At 43.4% G+C, this 14518-nt stretch overlaps 1 protein-coding gene and 1 pseudogene across 4 annotated transcripts in view; both read right to left on the bottom strand.

Annotated features, from left to right (window-relative positions):
• CAMK1G (calcium/calmodulin dependent protein kinase IG) overlaps positions 1-14518 on the bottom strand; it is a 439226-nt gene that overhangs the window by 149941 nt on the left and 274767 nt on the right. The window lies entirely within an intron of this gene.
• LOC135052538 (5S ribosomal RNA) lies at positions 1768-1887 on the bottom strand (annotated as a pseudogene).

Here is a 14518-nt window from a genome sequence, read left to right as displayed (position 1 = left end):
CCTCAAATGGTTAAAGAATATTATTGTGAAAATATAGGACATCACTCGGCTGCACTGGGATCCAGTGAGGATCCTGGCTTTCGGGTTCCCGGCAGTCAGAATACCGACACCAGGAATTCCAACACTAGAATCCCAATGCTGGAATCCTGATACTACTCGAAATACCGACGCCGGGATCCTGACATGGATTGCAGTGCTGATGCTGGGATCCTGTAAGTTTGCCGGGACTGCTGAGAGGTAAGCTCTGGGATGGGGGGTTGGTGGTGGGGGTTAGAGTTAGGGTGGTGGAGAGGGTTAGGGGTCAGGCTGTGGATAAGGAGGGTTAGGGAGGTTAGGGATTGTCATGATTGTATCTGCACTCAGATCGCTAGCTATGATGGATAGTCATGACGGGTAATGTTTTCGGGTTACCACATTATTAAAACACCAATTCTGTCACCACCAAGAGTTAAGGGCCCCATACACTAGAACAATAATAGCCGATTTACGGCGTTTTCGACCTTTCAGACCGATATATCTTATGAAAAGTGTCACATTGTATGTGTTTTCCATCCGATCCGATATGATGCGCGTTCCCATGAGTGTCGTGTCGGATCCCCTAGGTCGCTGGTGCTGCACCCGTGATATATCGTATTCGCATGGAATCGTATGGAAAAATACGCCTGCAAGTTTGACTGGCATTCTCAGGACACTCCCATCAGCGGCAGCAGCGATGCAGCAGGAGGAGAGCTCTACTCTGTATATCCGATTTGATTGGATTTCCATTGCCCCAAGTATGTATTTAATCCACACTGACCACCAATATTACTGTCAACCTAGCACACTGTCCACCAATGTAATCACACTGACCACCAATGCAGAGGCATAGCTAGGGTTTTCGGAGCCCAGGGCAAGATGGAAAATGGCGCCCCCCCCCCCCCCCCCCCCCCCCCCCCCCCCAAAAAAAAACAGAAAAAGAAGCATGTGCGCGCGCGCCGGAAAAATGGTCGTGGCCACACACCAGAAGGGGTGTGCCCATGCTCCAGAAGGGGTGTGGCCACTGAAAATGGCCCACAGTGCCAGTTACATTGCCCCACAGTGCCAGATACAATGCCCCACAGTGCCGGATACAATGCCCCACAGTGCCAGATACATTGCCCCGCAGTGCCAGATACATTGCCCCGCAGTGCCAGATACATTGCCCCACAGTGCCAGATACATTGCCCCACAGTGCCAGTTACATGCCCCACAGTGCCAGAAACATGCCCCACAGTGCCAGATACATTGCCCCACAGTGCCAGATACATTGCCCCACAGTGCCAGTTACATGCCCCACAGTGCCAGAAACATGCCCCACAGTGCCAGGTACATTGCCCCACAGTGCCAGCTACATGCCCCACAGTGCCAGTTACATGCCCCACAGTGCCAGTTATATTGCCCCTCAGTGCCAGTTACATGCCCCACAGTGCCAGAAACATTGCCCCACAGTGCCAGTAACATTGCCCCACAGTGCCAGTTACATGCCCCACAGTGCCATGGGAACGCGCATCATATCGGATCGGATGGAAAACACATACAATGTGACACTTTTCATAAGATATATCGGTCTGAAAGGTCGAAAACGCCGTAAATCGGCTATTATTGTTCTAGTGTATGGGGCCCTTAACTCTTGGTGGTGACAGAATTGGTGTTTTAATAATATGGTAACCCGAAAACATTACCCGTCATGACTATCCATCATAGCTAGCGATCTTTTTTTAGGATGACTCTAGATCGGGCAGAAAAGTTTTTTTGCAGTACCAAGGTGTTCCAAGGTGGTCTCCCATCTGAGTACTGACCCGGCCCTCCACTGCTTGGCATCCAAGATCAGACGAGATAGGGCATCTCCAGTGGGGTATGTCCGCAATTAGTTGATCTGCCCATTCAGTCAATCCTAATACTTATGCCGCAACCAGAATGTATTCAAATTGATAAATTCAAAATTGTATGTGGTGATCTGCTTGATAAGTAATAATGGATAATTTCAAAATGCCATATGCAATAATCCCATACAGGGGTGCCTGCCTGTGTAGCCGGGATAAATAAAGCTTCTAAATCCTGACACAAAAGGTAGAAGCTAAAATAGAGGCAGGTGGACAACTAATGGAGGTCAAAATAACCAGAAAAAATAATAAGAATGTATACAAGGATAATTGCTGGCAATTTTCTTACACAATTGAAGCTGAGAAATAGCTTAAGCCTCCTATAGTTATCCACAAAACAGATAAACAGCTGGTGAGGGTTTGAAATAACCTGTGCAGTAATCTGCAAACAAAATAAACAGCTAGTAAGAGTTTAAATAACCAGAGCAGATAATAGTATACACAAGGGAAATTGCTAGCAGTCTTCTGCAAAATTAAAGCTATATATAGTTTAAACCTCCTATGTGCAGTAGTCTGCCTTATTAGATTACTAAAATTAGTACCAACACCTGTTGGAAAAACACCCAGCTCCAGCACCTCATGGAGCAATCAAGATATATATATGCACTGTAAAGGAAACCAAATGGCTATGAATCTATGTACAATGTCTCACTATAAACATATATAAACATTGTATTGAAAAAGTGAGCCACATTGTATCATTTTTTCAGCAGGTATTCCTGTGTGTCTATATATATATATATATATATATATACACACAATGCAGCTTCTCACAGTATTGATGTGCAGCAGATTATTGCCCTAATAAAGCTATCTGTATCACTATATGTGACAGATATATAAGGTGTATGTTCATACAACACCAAATACTGAGTGAGCCCACTTCAGTCTTGAAGGGAGAGGTTTTTTTTGTATCTGCTGCTACCGAGTAGATGCTGTCTGTGAAGAGTGCCGCTGGTATTGTCCTGCCTCCAGTGGCTCCAGAGGTGCGGTAATGGAGCCGTGATGTGACTCCAAAGTGCTGGTAAAGTGAGCAGCTGTTTGGCTGATGCCGCTTACTCCTATCCCGTATGCGGCCGCTGATCTCTGAGATGCGGCGGCATAGGGTCACGGAGTATCTCCCGGCTCTCGGCGGTCTCTGCGGCCGTTGCCTAGGTAACCGTCCCTGGGTTTCTGGCTTGTGCGATCACGTGTGCGCACCACGTGATCGCTACTCCTCCTGACGTACGTTTCGCATTCAAAGCTTGATCACAGAACGTAATGTGATCAGTAGGGGTTTCTTTTTTAAAGACGGTATTCGGTGCTGATTGGATATACAATTTTGATGGACATTGTCTTAGCCCATACATCCATTTATGCAAACAAATAGGATTAGGAAAACGAGAAAAACGGTATTCGGTGCTGATTGGATATACAATTTTGATGGACATTGTCTTAGCCCATACATCCATTTATGCAAACAAATAGGATTAGGAAAAGGAGAAACTAGTGGGATTGTGAACATCTAAAGCCAATCTTAATCTAAAAATTAGTATCATAGATAAGGTTCTGAATGGTACAGCAATAAATTAATTTTAATTTAAGTTTAACTTAATAGTTTAATTGCATTAATTAAATTAATTGACTTTATAATTATTTCAAGAAAAGCTGTATTCCATTATATAATTATATTGAATTTATAAAATAATTAAATCATTAATTAATTAACCCCCACTATCTTGATATGGGTTATTTTAATATTTTTGAATTGAGGGAGGGAGGGAGAGGGGAGTGGGGGTGGGGGTGGGGAGGGGGAAACCTGTGAAAAGTGAATAGCAATATAATTTTTAGGGAAATTATTAGTTTGAATTCTGGAAAAAGGAGGAAATAGGGGTAATAGTGTATAGTGATAAATATCATTACTGTACCATTGGGCCTATATTCTGATTTACATTGTATTGTTAATACTGACTAGGGTAGTATTGAACAGTATAAATCATTTGATGTAGATCCATATCTATTTATGACAAAGATGATTTAATAGTAAGTGACTCTAGGCTATTAGATGATTCATTTAGATAGACCTCGAAGTTAATGTTTTCATTCATGCCGAATGGATGTATGGTTCCGATCTTAAAAATCCATTCACTTTCTTTCTTCAGTAGGCTATCAGTTAAATTTCCTCCACATATTCCAAGCCTGATCCTTTCCAAACCAAAGATTTTTAGCTCCTCATATCTGCTCTCATGGTAAGTGTAGAAGTGACGGGCGACAGATGTCAGTTGTTTCATCCTCTCCTTATCTGTGATAGCATTACGAATAGACCCTATGTGTTCTAGGATGCGTTGTTTAAAAGGGCGTGTTGTCATGCCGATGTATTTCTGGTTACAACTGCAACTAAGGCAGTAAATAATACCTTCTGTTTGGCAGTTCATATAGTCCCTGATTTGTATTATATTCCCATACTTGTCTTCTATTTCTTTTGCTGGATCGATGTATTTGCAGGCTTTGCATTTCCCACAGGGGTATGTACCTGTGATTATCGTTTTTTTATTGGGAAATTTCTGGAAATGGCTTTGTACCAGTCGATCTTTCAGATTTTTTGATCTGCGCCAGCTCATGGAAACTTTGGGGCCAAGTTTCTTGGATAGAGTGTGGTCTGTATGCAAAATATGCCAATGCTTCTGTATTGCTCATTGACTTTTCTCCATTCTTGGCAAAAATTCCCGACAAAGCGGATGGTGTTATCAGACTTTGTTGCTTTTTGGTCCTTGAAGATAATATCTTCTCTCTTAGTACCTTTAGCAAATTTTGAGGCTTTTTTTTTTACAGAGGTTTTACTATATCCTCTGTTACATAATCTCTGTGCCAGTTCTGCACTTTGTCTTATGAATTTCTTATCATCTGAGCAGTTTCTGCGCAGCCGAAGAAATTCCCCTTTCGGTATATTCTCTATTGTTGGGGGAAAATGAGAACTTTGAGAAAATGAGAACAATGTATTGGTTGCTGTACTTTTATGATATAAGCTTGTAGCTATCATTCCCTCTGGATTTTTATAGATCATTAAGTCCAGGAATGGTACTTCCGTTTGGCTTAAAGTGTGAGTAAGGCGAATATTAAGATCATTTTTATTCAGATGTTCAATGAATTGGTACAATAACTGTAAGTCACCTTCCCAAATCATGAGGATGTCATCTATGTATCTATTCCACATGATGACATGAGTTGTGAAGTTATCATTGTGGTCTTTAAAGACAAATTCTTTTTCCCACCATCCAAGGAATATGTTAGCATATGTAGGGGCGCAAGCAGCCCCCATAGCTGTGCCCCTTGTTTGGAGGTAGAATTGATTATTAAATGTAAAAAAATTGTAGTGCAGAACAAAATGGAGTAACTTGATCAGGAAGGCATGAAAATCCTCTTTTCCTTCATTGTGTAGAAAGTATTCCACTGCCGTTATCCCATCTTTATGGCTAATAGAGGTATATAATGCCTCAACATCTAGAGTTACTAGATATTGGTTGTCTTCTAATCTGAGATCGTGCACTCTCCTGAGTATGTCTGTTGTATCTCGAATATACGAGGGGAGGCCCAATACAAAGTGTGTGAGGTGTAAATCGAGAAAGATACTTGCCTTTTCCGTTAGTCCCCCTATGCCGGACACTATGGGTCTTCCAGGGGGAGTCTGTATATCTTTGTGTACCTTTGGTAACATGTAGTATGTTGGAATTCTGGGATTCTGTATCTTTAAATATTCTTGCTCTTGTTTAGTAATTATTCCCTGTGCTTGCGCTTGATTAATAGTTTTTTCATAAATGGTTTTATAATCCTGTAATGGGTTGAGTAATATTCTTTTATAACAGTCAGTGGTAGTAAGTTGTCGCTGTGCTTCCTTGATGTAATCCATTTTGGGCCAGATGACGACATTTCCCCCTTTGTCTGAGGGCTTTATAACCACGTCTTGCCAGGTCTGTATTTCTCTTATAGCCATTTTTTCTTGAGAAGTTAGATTGGAATGTCCCTGGTATATCTTTTTGTTTAGGTGAATTTGATCAAATTCCTTAGCTACCAACTTCATAAAGACCTGTACCTCAGGGCATATTTGTTCTTGAGGAAAAAATTTAGACTTCTTTTTACACTTGGGTCTGGTGGAGAGTTCAGTTCCAGTACTGGGATTTTGTTCTTGTTCGAAGTTCTTGTAGGGCCGCAAGAGCATCTTGTTCGATCTGGGATAGACTTTGAGATTCCTTTTCCAGAAGTACTGGTGTAGTACTTGGTGTGGTTGTTCTATCCCCTTCTACGTTTATTTGGGCCGTCAAGGAAGTTGTTTCTTTCTCAGTATATATCTTAGTTAACAACAACTTTCTGCCAAACAATTTAAGATCTTTTTCCCACTTGAATCTATCGAAATGTTCCGTGGGGGAAAAAGTCAAACCTTTCTTCAGTATGGATTCCTGTGTTGATGTAAGTTCATGTTCTGAAAGATTGATGATCTTCAATTTAGAGTCTTCATTATCTATGGTTGTTATTACCATTGATCCTGTTGATGTTGTCTTTTGAACGTGTTGCGTGTCAGGGGTGGCGAGGAATCCCATTGTGATGGTCCTCTTCTTCCTCTTGCTCCCCCGCCTCGTCTGCCGGAATCCCATTGTGATGGTCCTCTTCTTCCTCTTGCTCCCCCGCCTCGTCTGCCCCCTCTTTGTCTGCCTCTTCCTCCTCGGGGATCCCCTAAAAAAGAGGCTGAATTCTGAGGGTTACCGGATGTATCACTTCTAGGATTTGGATATCTTTCTGTAGTATATTCTGGAATATCTTCTGCTCCCGACGTCTCAGCCTCCGATGACGAATATTGACCTGTATATCTAGGAGGATCTTTTTTCCAGGATGTCTTTTGCTATTTAAATATTTTCCCGGACGCAAAGTCTCTTTTGTCTCTGGCGTATTTGGTCTTTTTCCTATCTATGATCATCTGTTCATAGGCTTGAAGCTCTAATTTATTTTTCTCAAAACATCTTTGGAATTGAGAGTCTTTTTCCCAGGTCTCTAATTTCTTACCCAATTCTTCTAGATTGCGTTCACAATCTTCTAATATGAGGTTGTTGTGTTTGATTAGAACATTCATCAAGTCATTTGAACATTTTAAAAGAACATGTTCCCATTCTTTTTTGAGACTCTCATTGGCTAGATCAAATGTTGGAAAAACTCTTGGACGGAGACCACGTGGAGATATTTTATTTTTAATATAATTTTTCAGAGTAGTTAAGTCCCAGTTAGTTCTGATTTGTTTATGTAGTATGGAATTCAATCTATGAAAGTCCTCTTCCCAACTGATGTGGGGTCCAGTGTCTACCAAATCACTCGGGAAGATATCATCAAGGTTATCCTTATTTTTCCGTCTTGAACTGAGTACTTGTTTTAAATTGAAACTCATAATAGAGTGAGCTTAGAAACTCCTTATGTAATATTGAAAATATAGGGCAGGTTATCCTAAGAGAAGGAGGGACCTGTCCTGATAATAATAATAATGGGACTGTGCTGGTATCCCACGAAGAATGAATTAACAGCCAATGTCTGATTTTGAAAAAAGTTTTTTTGGGACCGCACTAGTCTCTCAGTAAATTATTGATGTCTTCTGAAAAGCTGATTTATGATACTGAATTGCTTCTAAATATAGCAACTTTATGCACATGGTCGAAAGAAACGAAAGGAAGTACTCTTAACCTTCGGAGTCGAAGGAGCAGTACTAGGTAGACATGCCGTCTTAGCGGAAGCTAAATCAGCAACAATCTTGTTGAGATCTTCACCAAAAGGGATGTTCCCCTTAAAAGGGAGCACCTCCAGGGTTTTCTTAGAGTTCAGATCCACGGACCAGGACCGCAACCAGAGAATCCGGCGAGCCAGAATGGACGTAGTAGAGGCCTTGGCCGCCAGAACACCGGCATCAGATGCCGCCTCCTTAATGTAATGAGAGGCTGTGACAATATATGAAAGACATTGTCTAGCATTATCAGAAAAATTGTATGGCAGCTCTGCTTCCACCTCCTGAGCACATGCTTCAATAGCTTCTGCAGCCCAAGTAGCCGCAATAGTGGGCCGATGCACAGCTCCCGCAAGGGTATAAATAGCCTTTAAGCAACCCTCCACGCGCTTATCCGTCGGTTCCTTCAGAGAGGTGATGGTAGTGACAGGCAGAGCTGAGGACACCACCAGCCGAGCGACTTGCGAGTCCACCGGTGGCGGCGTTTCCCAATTTTTACTTAACTCCGCAGCGAGGGGGTAACAAGCTAGCATCTTCTTGTGAGGTGTGAATTTCTTTCCTGGATTTTCCCAGGATTCCTGACGTATATCAACTAAGTGGTCAGAATGAGGCAAAATTAATTTGGTAACCTTCTGATGTTTGAACCTATCAGGTTTCTTAGAGCCAATGACAGGTTCTGGGTTATCATCTATTTGAAGAATCAGCCTGATAGCCTCTAATAGGTCAGGAACATCCACCTGTGAAACAGACTCCCCATCAGAAGCATCTGGATCAGTGTCTGAGAGGTCAGTATACACGCCATCCTCATCGGACGAAGTATCTGAAACATGAGTGGATTGTGAGGAAGTAATGGCCCACTTAGAGGACCCCTTGGTCTTAGGCGGGCGAGGGTTATGTTTCTGTTTTGTCAATGAGTGATTCAATTTCTGTAACTGAGTGGACAGAAGATCTGCCCATGGCGGATTAACCGCAGGGACGATATGTGGCTGTAAAGGCACGTGAGGTCCCATAGGGTGCTTAAGTCTAGTTATCATCGTAGTCAGTAAATTAGAGAAAGTAGCCCAAGGCGGGTCGTGATGTGCCCCCGTTGCTACAGACTGACTAGGGGGTAAGGAGCACCCAGAACCTGAACCCTCCGCTGCTATGTTTTCCTCTAATGCATCTGTGGCATCACCACCACGTATTGCGGGATCAGCCACAGAACCATTGCCCCTTGTAGCTGAAATGATATGAAAGCGTAAACCACGGGCGACACAGTACAATATCAGCAGATATAATACCTAACCAAGAACCCCCTGTGCAGCGTGACAGCACAAACAGCGGATTCAGGAGGTATATGGTGACTGAAAATCACAGAGAAAAATACAAAATAAGTATATCCTGTGAAATACCTATATCAAATTATATCCCTGACGCACTTAGCCCCCCTCAGGGTACAGAATATAGGGATAGCAGTATGAGTGAGATACACGATGTAGATATCACACAGCAGCTATATGAACACACACAGTCACATGTACAATGCAGAAATTATGACAAACAATAAAACTTCACTGGACTAGCAATACTAAGTAGTACTAAGTAAAGCTATATAGACTTATAGCTATATCAATGCACAGTAAAGACTGGATGTATATCACAGGGTACTTGTACTAAATATCCCTGTAGTAATGCACTGTTTCTTAACTAACACTGTCAACATACATGTAGAATACTTAAGTGCATACCTCCCAACTTTGTGAAGACTGAAGGAGGGGCGTCAAAAGGGGGCGTGGCCTCGCTTGGATGACACAATCAGCAGGTGGCTTTACAGACGAGACTTTGCCCATGCAGTCCCAGAATCAGCTAAGCATGTTGTTATGGCGCCAAACGCTGACCGGGAGTGAGGGAGACTGAGAGAGGCAGCTCTAGGGCGGGAACGTTTACTGTAAATGGGGAGGGGCTACAGGTCAGAGCCTTATCCCCAGAGGCGTAACTAGGGGTTTTGGAGCCCAGGGCAAGATGAAAAATGGCGCCCCCCCCAAAAAAAAACACACACCAAAAGAAGTATGTGCGTGCGCCAAAAAAATGGGCGTGGCCACGCACCAAAAGGGGGTGTAGCCACTGAAAATGCCCAACAGTGCCAGATACATGCCCCACAGTGCCAGATACATGCCTCACAGTGCCAGATACATTGCCCCACAGTGCCATTTACAATGCCCCACAGTGCCAGTTACATTGCCCCACAGTGCCAGTTACATTGCCCCACAGTGACAGTTACATGCCCCACAGTGCCAGATACAATGCCCCACAGTGCCAGATACATGCCCCACAGTGCCAGATACATTGCCCCACAGTGACAGTTACATGCCCCACAGTGCCAGAGACATGTCCCACAGTGCCAGATACATTGCCCCACAGTGCCAGTTACATTGCCACACAGTGCCAGTTACATGCCCCACAGTGCCAGATACATGCCCCACAGTGCCAGTTACATGCCCCACAGTGCCAGATACATGCCCCACAGTGCCAGTTACAAGACTCTCCCCCCCCCGCCGCTGCCGTTTACTTCAGTCGGGCCATCAGCCAATCAGGAGCCGGTCCGCAAGCTCTGATTGGCTAATGCCGCCGGAAACTGGATACACGCAGCGCTGCTGGCAGCGGCGGTGAGGGGAGGGAGAGATGCTGCGCTCTCCTCCCCTCACATTTCGGCGTGATGGGGGCGAGTGGGGCATGATGCCCTGGCCGCTGGCGGCGCCCCCTCTCCTGGGCCTGCCAAGGCGCCCAGGGCACGTGCCCCACTCACCCTACCCTAGTTACGCCTCTGCTTATCCCCTAGCTGGACTTCACCACCGGGTACTGTGGGCCTTAGAAAAACGGATTATAAGAGAATCCGACCTGTGCGCCTGCCCTGGTGGTCTAGTGGGGTCCCTGCCAGTGCGTACAGCCCGTCTCCTTATGGCCGCGTCGGATCGTGATTTGCAGCGGGTCCTGCCTGGGGGACCCTCTTACCTCCTCCCTAGATGCGGCCACGCGATCCTGGAGAGCTGCGGTGAGTGTGTGTGTCTGATGAAAAAGTCCGGAGCCCTCCGCTGTAAGTACCCGGCAACCAGGGCGCGGGAGTATACAGCGCCGCCGGGGGAGGTGATGGAGCTGCAGCATGAGATGTCAAAATGACATCTAGCACTAAGGGTGTGTACACACGGTGAGATATTTTCTTTCGATTTTGACTATATAGTCAAAATCGCCAGAAAAGTTAGTGCAGATCGCAAGGTGAAAGTCACCTTGCGATCCCGATTCGATCCCGATGCGCGGTCCCGCCAGGTCGGCATCGCAAGAAAAGATAGACTGTGCAGGCAAGTCAATCCTTGCTAGATCGGTGTACTATCTAGTTCATCTCACATGTCAATGACATCTCACATAAGCCAAAATCTCACAAAAACCAAAATCGTAAGCACACATAGTCCATATCTCAAGAAAAGTTAGTCAAAATCTGTCCTATCTGGGCTCCGGGGAGTTCAAGGGAAATCGCAAGTGAAAATCGGGCATAGGAAGGATCTCACCGTGTGTACACATCCTTAAGAGTGCCTATGCTGCAGCCCTTGAAGTCTTCTATCTTCTTTAAAAAGCTCTTTTCAGGGCTGCTGTGTCCTGCACTGCGGGCACCAACTTATAAACTGAGCTCCTGTGCACGGAGGCGGGGTTATAGAGGAGGCGGTGCTGAGCATCTTGGGAACAGTCAAAGCTTTTATCCTGTTGGTGCCCTGGATCAAGATCCTACTCTACACCCCGATGTTATCCCTGTGGAACCCAGTGTACCCAGCTGCAGAAATAATGTTAACAAATAGACCCCTAAGTAACTAGTGGGCAAATTTAGGGCCCAGGTCAGGAAGACAGTTTCACACCTTCATATACATTGGGGGTAATTCCAAGTTGATCGCAGCAGGAAATTTTTTAGCAGTTGGGCAAAACCATGTGCACTGCAGGGGGGGCAGATATAACATGTGCAGAGAGAGTTAGATTTGGGTGTGGTGTATTCAATCTGCAATCTAAATTGCAGTGTAAAAATAAAGCAGCCAGTATTTACCCTGCACAGAAACAAAATAACCCACCCAAATCTAACTCTCTCTGCAAATGTTATATCTGCCCCCCCTGCAGTGCACATGGTTTTGCCCAACTGCTAAAAAATTTCCTGCTGCGATCAACTTGGAATTACCCCCATTGTGTCTTCCCTCGCCTGTATGCATGACCGCCCCTGCTGTACAAAACAGAACTCTGTCCAAACAGATCCAGGCTTTTGAAAGGCATTTCAAAACACAATAAACACACCGTTTGTAAGAGCCTGGTTGCTCAATCTAGATGACATACTCCCAGCCCGTTATTATACATTGATCATCCTGCAGATCATATTTTAGATGTGAGTGGGTCGCCATCATCACGTCTTCCTCCTTAGATACAGTTTTACCAATTAAATTTTTCATGTAGAATATACATTACTGCAACATGCAATTTGAATAATACCATGAGAAATTATTCCCATTCCGATATGAGATGGGCTTTCGCTACAGAGATTAGGAGTAGCATACTTAACTATTAGGTGTCAGTATCCTGAGTGTCAGGATGCAGCTGTCGGTATTCTGACTGCCGGCATCCCAAGCAGCGGGATCCCCATCCCATCCCACTTGCACTATAGTGTAGGTCTTGTAAAATAAATTGTTCTGTTGGTCTTATTTAACTTGATATAAATATAGGAAAAAATAATACATTAATCGTCCAATTTTATTTCCAATAATATAAGTCCTTTCCTTTGTCTCATACACATCTATCTTATTTTGCATGAGTGCATCACTAAAATGTAGTCCCTCGCTGCACGGGAAACACAGCAGTAAATCAGCAATTAGCTCTCTCCTGTCTAAAGCAAATTTGGAAGTGGAAACATGTATTTGCTTTGTATGTTTCAATGCATATTTTGCAGCTGATTGCAACCTTAGTAAAGGAGCCAGTGTCTTAGAAATAATGTAAAAGTTATTCTTTCTCACCACAGGCGGCTTTAACACATCGATGTGCCCAGAATAAAGACCTAATTAGCAAGCCTTCGTACTAGCAGCTCCATCCAAAACGTACAATGTAGAGTAGCACGTTTTCTCAAGAGAGCATTATAATAAAAAAAAAACATGTCCACTTATATTAGACATGCTTAAAAAAATCACATTTCTGATTTATAATATTTACGACCTACCTGATTTTAATTGACAGAGTTTTAGAGTGCCTTGATTAGTCATCCAGTAACCTGTACATTTAGGGCCTGGTTCAGAGGTGGATGCTGCTTGCAATGCTGCTGCATCTTTTGGCACAGCAGAGATGCAAAAATATGCCAATGCCATAAATGGAAGAAAATGATGCCTTCTGCCGGCATCACAGACCAAAGGGCTGCATTCAAGTAGAAGCACTGGGTCACCTGTCCCGATGATCACAGTCATCATCTATTTGAATAGGTCTAATCTTGCTTAGAATGGACAATGAAACTTCTATGCAGGGCCAGGTAATCTAGACCCTGGCTTTGGCATATCTACAAAACGGGGATGACAAGCTCCATGTTGAAAAAAAAAGCTCCCTGTTGCCACCCCAGTCCTGTCACCAAATGGATGCAGTCAGCCAATGAGGCTGCGACTTAGGGGGCACTGCGTGCCACAAAGCAAGACCTGTAATGCACATGCACACATCGGGTCCTGTGCATATTCAGTCCATTGTAGTTGTATGCAAACCATCGGGTTTGCATACAGCTATGAATCTGACCCTTAGGACCTTTCTTTTAGGCTGCTTATTACACTTTTTATGCTATATCACCAGTTTAATGGACATTTAGGCTAATGTATTATATACCCAGAGACTTGTGTTGGGTATGAAATTAAGACAGTTATGTCAACATTTATCATGTTGACTTGACCATGATGTCCTAGCTCTACTAAATTTGGCATCCAAGAGGTGGCTTTTTTGATATGCCCAGGCATCACAATAGCTTTCTCTTTATCAATGGCAAAAACTGCTGCCTTGTCCTGAACACATACAAGTTTTACAAAAAAATACAACGTTTTTTCTGTTTCTAAACAAATGTCAACACACCGGGGTAAATTTACTAAGGTGTGAGCTTTTTTTTTAGAACTGGTGATGTTGCTCATATCAACCAATCAGATTCTACTTAATATTTATCTAGCTGCTTTTAGATGATAGATATAATAGATAGAATCTGACTAGTTGCTATGGGCAACATCACCGATTTAAAAAAACCTCCACCTTAGTAAATTTACCCCACTGTGTCTTACACAATCAACATCATCAAATTCCTCATCATCAATATTCTCATTAGTGTCAGATAATACACAAATATCCCCCTCATCCTGCACTTCCACACTAGCATCCTCAATTTCTATTATGTCATCACCAACATCTTTACTTGTGCTGCAGTGTGATAAATGTCAGACTCACACATAACTAATGTGAAGTTGTGAACACCCATATGCTCTCCTCAAGGATTTGTGAACACACAGTTTGTTCTTAAGCTTTAGGGGTAAATTTACTAAGATGAGAGTTCTATTTAAGATGGGATGTTGCCAATAGCAACCAATCAGATTCCAGGTATTATCTTCTAGAAGGTGCTAGATAAATGAGAAGAAGAATCTGATTGTTTGCTAAGGGCATCATTCCATCTTAAATAGAACTCCCATCTTAGTAAATTTACCCCTTTGTGTTCTTTTTTTGGGGCACTGATTTGTTGGTTAAAAAAGTGAGAACCTCTACCTCTTTATTTGCATTGGCAAATATTTAAATTCCGGGGACCCTTTCTGAAACTTTCTGCCCTCTGGACCACCTTCAGTAGATGTTGTAGTACTATCATGACAGG

The sequence above is a fragment of the Pseudophryne corroboree genome, chromosome 2 (assembly GCF_028390025.1).
Source record: "Pseudophryne corroboree isolate aPseCor3 chromosome 2, aPseCor3.hap2, whole genome shotgun sequence".
Taxonomy (NCBI): Eukaryota; Metazoa; Chordata; class Amphibia; order Anura; family Myobatrachidae; genus Pseudophryne; species Pseudophryne corroboree.
This window is presented reverse-complemented; position numbering and strand designations above follow the sequence as displayed.